The following is an 8,695-nucleotide window of genomic DNA, read 5'->3' as shown; positions in this document are numbered from 1 at the left end:
CTTGGGTAACATATTTTTGAATAATTGTAAAATATTCTGTGTATTGTATATATTGTAATATTTTGTGTAATATTAAGAAAACAATGCGTCTCACCATAAGTGGACCTTGAACAACTACCGTAATACTATATGAAAAGGATTGACACTAGCGGGAAACTGCGGGGAGTAAGGGGGCAGGGAGGTGGGATTGACAGTAGTCGAAATCTGCCTGGGGAAGGGGGGGCACACCTCATCAACAAGGGTATCTGCACAATGGATATTTGCATATCTAACCCTGAATTGTACCCCACAATTTTAAAATTAGAAAAACAAAACAATGCCTATTCCAAAGTCATAAAGATTTATTCCTAGGTTGTCGTCTCATGGTTTTCTAGATTTAGCTATTACACGTACAGCTATGATTCACTGTGAGCTGATTTTTATGACTGAGTGAGGAAAGGGTCCGAGTTCATTCACTGCATGTGGCTATCCTGTTGCCCCAGGACCGTTGCCCATTTCTCTCCTCGTTCCTTGACACGCCTGCCAAAATCCAAGGGTTTATTTCTGGAATCCCAATTCTATTGCTTGATCTACATGTCCATCTGCATGCCAACACTGTGGTAACCTTGTAGTTGTAATGTCAGAAAGTGTGAGTCTAGTTGTGTTTGTTTTTGTTTACATTTGTAGTTTCTATTTCTCTGCAGTTCCATATCTTTTTGTGCATTAAAACCATACTTACCTTTAGCTATTAGTTGTATTAGTTACTACATTTGTTAGCTGCTTTAAACGCTTTGTTAAATCCAACATCTGGGCCATCTTGAGAGGAATTGTGTTTCTTGCTTTGTCTTTACTTTCCCTGGTTTTTTTTTTGTTTTTTGTTTTTTTGAGTTGGAGTCTCACTCTGTCGCCCAGACTGGAGGGCAGAGGCTGCTCCCAGCCACTGCAGCCTCGACCTGCTGGGCTCTGGCGATCCTTCCACCTCAGCCTTCCGAGTAGCCGGAATTACAGGCGCGCGCTACCACACCCGGCTGATTTTTTGATTTATTGTAGAGATGAGGTCTCACTGCCCAGGCGGGTCTCGAACCCACGGGCTCAGGCAATCCACTCACCTTAGCCTCCCAAAGGCGCGGGATGACAGGCTGAGCCACCGAGCCCAGCTTAAATATACATTCTTAAAATAGAATGTGGACCTAAATACCCAGAAGCATCCCTCTTTGTCAGATTTGAAACAAAAATGAATGCACATGAAGTTAACAGTTCCAATAGAGTGGCAAACCCAAGAGCCCCGTACGTGCTGGGGAAAAAAAATGGCAGAATTCATATAGCATCAAAGTTGTCCTGCAAGAGTTTCGGCACTGAATGATGTCTAAAGAAAACATCAAACCCTCAGCCACTTGAAGGACAGTGTTGCAGCAATGCATCAATAGGAAAACCAGAGGCCGTTTTGCTCAGCATCCTCCATTCGATTTAAGCCGTCTTCATTTTCCACAGTAGTAAACTGTCCAGATAAGTCTTGTAGACCTCAAAGTACTAGAAAGGAAATTCCCATTCAAAGACAATCTATCTTAAGAGTCTACAAATAATATTAATTTTCTGCTCATTTTAAATATGCTGCAACAATTTTTTTAAAAGAATACTTGGATTCAACCTAATCAAAGCTCCAGAATTCTATACCACAAAGCAAGGAACCCTTAGGTCATGTCTACATATTGACTATTGCAAGTAATGCTGCAGCGAATATGTTTGTTCGGGCCATATGGTGGTTACATTTTTAATTTATTTAGCAACCTCCATGCCACTTTCCACAATGACTGCGCCAAACTATATTCCCACCAACAGTGTACAAGGATTCCCTTTTCTCCACACACTTGCCAAAACGGATCTCTTGCCTTTGCAAACGGCCATCGCAGCAGGTGTGAAATGAAATCTACTTATAGCTTTGGTTTGCATTTCCCTGATGATGAGGGATGTTGAGAAACATTCAAAAGTGTGGGCCATTTTTATGTCTCCATGGGGGAAACGTCTATCCAGTCCATTTTCCCACTTTTTAATCAGGTGATTGTCATTGTTGTTGCTGTTTATTATTATTTTCTATTGAGCTGTAGGGGGGGTGTGTGGCATATTTTGGATATTAACCCCATACCTAATATGTAGTTCCTTAATGCTTTCATTTTGTTGCTTGCTCTCTTTGTCTGTTTTTGCGGGTCACTTTTCCTTACTTCTTTGCATGTCTGATAAGTTTTGTGGTATACTGGGTTTGATTTTTTTTTAATTTCTAGCAAGAATCACATTTTATGGCTGACCTTTGAGCTTATTTGGGTTTGGCTTTTCTGTTATTATCGTTGTTGTTGTTGTTGTTAGGGTCTTTTGTGGAAAATCAAAGGTATTTCCCAAGACACTTTACTTGGGCACGGTTCAACCTCTAAACTCTGTCTTCCCTATCGATTGTCTTTAGAGTTTGACCTTAGTGTTTTTAGGGCATTCTAGAGAAAAGTTTTCCCTACTGCATCGTTCTTCCTACTAAAAGGAGGCCCTGGTGCTGCAGCTGCACGCCTGGAGTATCAGGACATGTCATGAAGTCTTGTCACTCTGACTGGGATGGATCCCAGCATCTCCAAGCACTGTCTGCCCTTCAGTATCCCTGGTCTGATCCCTGATACTGCCCTCCAGTATCCCTAGTCTTGTAGCAGCTTCTCTCTGGCAAATATCACATGACTCAACCTCTGCAATGTGAAGCCACTCAGCCAAGGATTCGTGAAGGATCCCCAAAGAGACCTCTGGGGAACCCCCTCCACACAGACTCCTCTTCTGGAGCAGCCATCTTAGCTGCTCCAGATTTTTATCTCTGCCTCCTCAGTTCAGCAGGGTCTCTTTCCTCTTCCTGAACTCTGGATCCCTCAGCTCCAGTCAGTAGCCCGTGCTCACAGGGCTAAATTTGGGAGTTTCTGTTCTCTTGGGGATTGTACTTCTGTGCTGGTGGTTGTTCAGTGCCTGAAAATGTTTCATGGACATCTTTTTCCAGTTTTAAAGATGATGGCAGAATGTCTACCCCAGTACCAATTATTCCATGATTCCAAGAAGCAGAAGTTCATGCCAGTCAAGACTTTAACAAAAAGGTATTTTGTCAGCAAATAGTTTCAGATGTAGATTACTGACAAGGGCCAGAAATGACAAGCCTCGCTTATATGAATTCAAAAGTGATCCTCACACTGTAGAAAATAATGAAATTATTCTATCTACTTATTTTTAAAGAGAAGCTAAGATCCCAACCTTAATTCTTTTCCTGGGGGAGTTGCAGACTATGAGAATATCTGCAGCCAATTCTAAAAAATTTCTTTAAAAAATAACTTTGTGTTTCCTTGAGAATACTTGAATTCAACATAGTCAAAGCTCCCTAGTCTATACCACAAAGCACAGAAGAGATGACTTTGCCCTAAAATATCTATCTGTTCCTCTTTTCATACTTCCATTTTTCATCCACCTTTTCATTAAGCGCCTACTATATACCAGGCTTCAGTAAGGGTCGAAATAAGTTGTGTCCAGCTCCTGCCTTTGAGTACCTCTCCCCACCTGTGGTGTGCAAAAAAGCATGAGAAGGTTATTCAGTCTATCTGGTTGGTGAAAATTTGGGAAAGGTTCTGGTGGGCAAGGCTTTGAAATATGGGGATTTGAAATGGATGATACCTCAAAGGACTGAGTTACTGCACTTGTAAGTCAAGTTACTTATTATGACCCACACTGTTAAGGAAAGATACTATCTGAGTTAGGGCAATGCTCAGCTACCTGATATAACAAATAGACTAAAAATTAAATAAGGCGTCGCAACATGTCACTTCTTGCTAAAGGAATTGCTCTGGATGGGCAAACACCTTGCTAGAGTGGCTCTTCTTCGTGTAGCTTTTCAGGAACCCAGGGTGATGAAGGCTCTGCCAACTTCCACTATGACTCCCAAGGTGGCCCTGAGGTGCCATCCCCATTATCTGAAAGGAAGAAAGAGTATGAAGGAGCTGGCACAATGTCCCTAGGGGCCAGGGCCAGAAGTAGTACACGACTGTCAGTCTGTTCGTCCTTCAGTGGGTAGAGTTCAGACTCACGTGCATAGCAAACCGCAAGGGAAGCTGGGAAATAACGTCTAGCTGTTGGTTCAGAAAGAAGAGGAGAAAGTGGATTTTGGTAAGCAGCTAGTAGTCTCTGTCATATGGGCCTACGAAAAATTATAAGTTCGGTGTGGCATATTCACACTTACTCTACTGTATGAAAGTTACGGACTTACGCACCTGTCTCCCCAAGTAGACATTTCAGCACCTAGAACCAGGCCGTATGTGGCAAACGCTTATTAAATGGTTTTTGAATGAATACATGAGCGGAAGGACGGATGGCAACTTGTGTGACAGCAGCTGGTCTTAGAGGAACATGCCTGCCCTCCTGTTTGTTACAGCAGGTGAGCACGCCTTCAGTACATCCATAAATGGTATCATTTAGGCTCAAGTTAACGACATTAAGCAGTAGCACTTGAATGTACTTGGGTTGTATAGAACCCGTTCCTACCCATCCCAACCCCTGATTCTGGAGCTGGCACTATGATCAGTTCTCTAAAGTATGTCTTGGAAGCTGGGGAAACAAAAAGAATCTGCACAAGCAGTGGGTCCTTCCCCTGGCTGAGGCACACACCACTTGTAGAGCCAGAGGGCCAAAGCATGCCCAATGGGTTCCCAATGTCTTCTCCTATGACAGGCTTCTCCTTTCTCCTAGGTTCATGCAAAACCACAGTAAAATAGTGCTTCACACCCTGTAAGGAGAGCTATCATCAAAAAGATGAATAATAACAGGAGTTTGTGAATCTGTGGAGAAAGTGAAACCCTCATGAATTGCTGGTGGGAATGGGAAACGGTATGGCCATTTGGGGAAAACAGTCTGACAGTTCATAAAATGTTAAACATACGACCCAGTCATTCTTTGCCCAAGTATATATGCCCAGGAGAAATGAAAAGCACATATATGGCCGGGCGCGGTAGTTCAAGTCTGTAATTACAGCTCTTTGGGAGGCTGAGGCAAGAGGATTGCCTGAGCCCACAGGTTCGAGACCAGCTTGGGCAACATGGTGAGACCTCGTCTCTACAATAAATCAAAAAATTAGCCGGGCATGGTAGCGCGTGCCTGTGGTTCCAGCTACTGGGAAGGCTGAGGCGGAAGGATCGCCGGAGCCCAGCAGGTCGAGGCTAAGATGGCCGTGAGTGTGCCACTGCGCCCCAGCCTGGGCGACGGAGTGAGACTCCAACTCAAAAACAACAAAACAAAACACATACACACAAAAACTTGTACCTGAAATTCATAGCAGCATCATTTAGAGTAGCCAAAATAGAGCCCCCAAACGGCTATCAACTGATGAAAGGATACGCAAAATGTAGTATATCCATACAATGAAATATCATCCTGCCCTAACAAGGACTGAAATGCCGACACCTGTAACAATATGACTGAACCTTGAAGGCATTATGATAAGTGAAAGAACCCAGAAGCAAAATGTCATATATTGTATGTTTCCACTAATAGAAAATGTCTAGAATAAGCAAATTCATAGAGACAGAAAGTAGATGAGTAGTTGCCAAGGGATAGAAGGACAGAGGAAAGGTGAGTGATTGCCAATGAGTGTGAAGTTTATTTTTAGGATGATGCAAATGTTCTAAACTTAGATGGTGGTGATGGTTGCACAACTCTGGATGTACAAAAAGTCACTGAATTATACACTTATAAAGGGTGATTTTCATAGTATGTAAATTATATCTCCATTAAGCTATTTTTAATGGAATTCCTAGAACTAAAAATTACAACTACTGGAGAAAAAAGGAGTCACCGGATGGGCTTAACAGCAAACTGGAGAAGGAAGAGAAAGTATCAGTGAAATTAAAGATGGTCCAATAGAAAGTATCAAATCTAGGAAACAGAAGACCAAAGACTGGAAACGTTCTAGCAGCACCTCAGGAACCAGTGGGGGCAATACCAAACAGCCTGACATAATGTGATTGGAGTTCCAGAAAAAGAAGACAATGAAAATAGGTGGGAAAATAGTTGAGGAAAGAGTGGCTGAGATCCTCTTAAAGTTTTATAAAATACAGGAAGTCCAGCAAACTCGTGTGAAAAAACACAAAGAAAACCATACCTAGATACATCAGAGTCAAACTACTGAAAACCAGAACTGAAAATAACATCTTGAATGCTACTAGATTAAAAAGTGATTAATACATAACTAAAACAATGAAGAAAATTTAAAGATGAATTTAGGCTAGCATCTCATCAAAAACAACAGAGACTGAAAAAGCGACTCAACCTAGTGTGCTGGGGAGAAAAAAACAAAACAAAATTGTCAAACCATTCATCTACAGCCAGTGAAATCTCCTTCACAAATGAGGATGAAATAAAGACATTTTGCGTAGAAACACAAGCTGAGATAAAGTCATCAGCAGAACCACACCTCAAAAAAATACTTCAAGGTTGTTCTCCAGGCTGAAGGGGAATGATAACAGATGGAAACCTGATTAAGAACCCTTCCTGATGGGAGTGCTGTGTATCCCTTTCTTATGTAGGAAAGGAAAAAGAAATGGAGAGGCACTGCTCCTAATAGACTATTAGCCGCTGATACCACACGCCACTAATTTTCAAATTAGAGGTTTAACCCATTAACTGGATATGACATAAATCGCATGGCTTGCAAACAGCATTTTTAAAAATGTAATATGGAAGAATGGGCCAGAAAAAACTAAAACAGAAACATCTCGCTTTTAAAATGAGAAACGATATGACAAATGCCCACATGATAAATAAAACTTATTTCAAAAACCTACTAATGGGCCAAGCACAGTGGCTCACGCCTGTAATCTCAGCACTTTGGGAGACTGAGGCAGGAGAATTGCTTGAGTTCACGAATTAGAGATCAGCTTAGGCAACACAGCAAGACCTCATCACCACACACACACACACACACACACACACACACACACACACATCAAAAAATTAGCTGGGCTTGGTGGTGAGTGCCTTACTCGGGAGGCTGAGGCAGAAGCATCACCTGAGCTCCGGAGGTCGAGGCAGAAGTGAGCCATGATTGTGCCACTGCACTCCAGTCTGGGTGACAGAGTAAGACTCCGACTCAAACACACAAACAAAAACTAACGAAACTACAGCTCATTCTGGTGGTCAGCGTCTTACACGAATACCACCATGGCATTCTTTCTAAAGTTTCATATTAGACAATGCATGCCCTTTCTCTAGATGCCAAGTACACATGGCTTGAGCCATGAGGCCACTCCGTTTCTTGACCCCTCTCCTCCAGCCACTTGGCTTCCTCACCATCCCTCGACAGCCCACGCACTTTCCTGCCAGGGGCTCTTTTGCCCATGCTGGGTAATTCTCAGATGGCTGCACGGCTTGCTCCTTCATGGAATGCAGTGTCTGTTCAGAATCATCTTCCTTAGAGAGGCCTTCCCTATCCACTTGATCCCAAATGAGCGATGGATTTTATTGTGTGCCAGAGGCAAGATCTCTGTCTCTGGAAGTCAAATATCTATTCTCCATGAGCTCTACAACGTCATGCACAGGGTGGAACAGGCTTCCCTCAGCCAGCAGAAAGGATCCACAGCGTGGCTCGGTTCCCAGAAAATCAGGTCCTCATTCGAGAAAATGATAGCCACACTCCCCTGTAGGCCCAAACGCCTCTCGCCCTCCAGCTCTGCCCCATAATGGAACAGGAAGAGACGGCACACATAGACACAGGACCAGAACCTGAGATGCGTGTTTGGATCCCACCCTCACCCCGCAAACGGCCTGGACAATCGGCCTGTAAAGTGGAAGCAGAAGCAGAAGAGGTTGCTGGAGAGAAGTCGTTGGAAAAGACCTTACCAGGTCCTTGGCTCCCAACATGATGGGTGCAGGGCAAGACACAGTAAGAGGGCGAGGGGCCCAGCGGCTGGGTCAGGGTGACAGAAAGACTGGGCAAGGGCTCTGATGTCAGAACCCCAAGACGGAGAGGCCAAGGGCGCACAGTCCTGTGGCCACACCTGTCACCTGTCCAAGAGCCTCCCTCCTCCCGCCACTTGCCTGGGGGCTGCGATCTGACCTTGCTCCAGGGGACCCTCGGCCCCGGGCCGGGGTCCACGGGGTCCCTCGGGGCGTCTGTCCCCATCTGCTCCCTGGGGCTCAGGACTACGCCTGCCTGACACCCACTGTCCAGTCCCCTCCGCGGCGCTCACGGTGGCGGAGTGGGCGCCTCCCACCTCGCGCCTCTCTGGAGGCTGCCAGGAACAGACAGCCAGCGCAGCCCCGGGCCCGGCAAAGCCAGCCCTGCCCAGACCCAGCGGAGCCAGCCCTCCTCCGCCACAGCCCCCTCGGGCGACTTTTCTTCTGAGAAAGGCCCGGGGAAAGACGGGCCGCGTTCCCTGCGCCCCGGGCGGGACGGCAGCTCCCCGGGCCCTTCCGAGCGTGGTCTGGGCCAGCGAGGCCGCTGCAGGGAGGCCCGAGGCCGCTTTGCTCCGTCCTCAGCAGACCCTCCCCGGACGCGCCACGTCTGGCTGCTGCCTCGCGCTCAGATCCTCCGCTGAACGTCCCCGGGACGTGGGGCCAGAAGAGGCAAACCCGCGCCGGGAGCCGGCCCCCGCCACGGGAAGCCGTCGCAGCCGCCCCGCCTCTGCCCCAGCCCCTCCCCGACCGGGCACGTGCGGAA

This window comes from Carlito syrichta, unplaced genomic scaffold, assembly GCF_000164805.1.
Source record: "Carlito syrichta isolate Samal-C Ts95f unplaced genomic scaffold, Tarsius_syrichta-2.0.1 Scaffold311146, whole genome shotgun sequence".
In the NCBI taxonomy this organism is placed as follows: Eukaryota; Metazoa; Chordata; class Mammalia; order Primates; family Tarsiidae; genus Carlito; species Carlito syrichta.
This window is presented reverse-complemented; position numbering follows the sequence as displayed.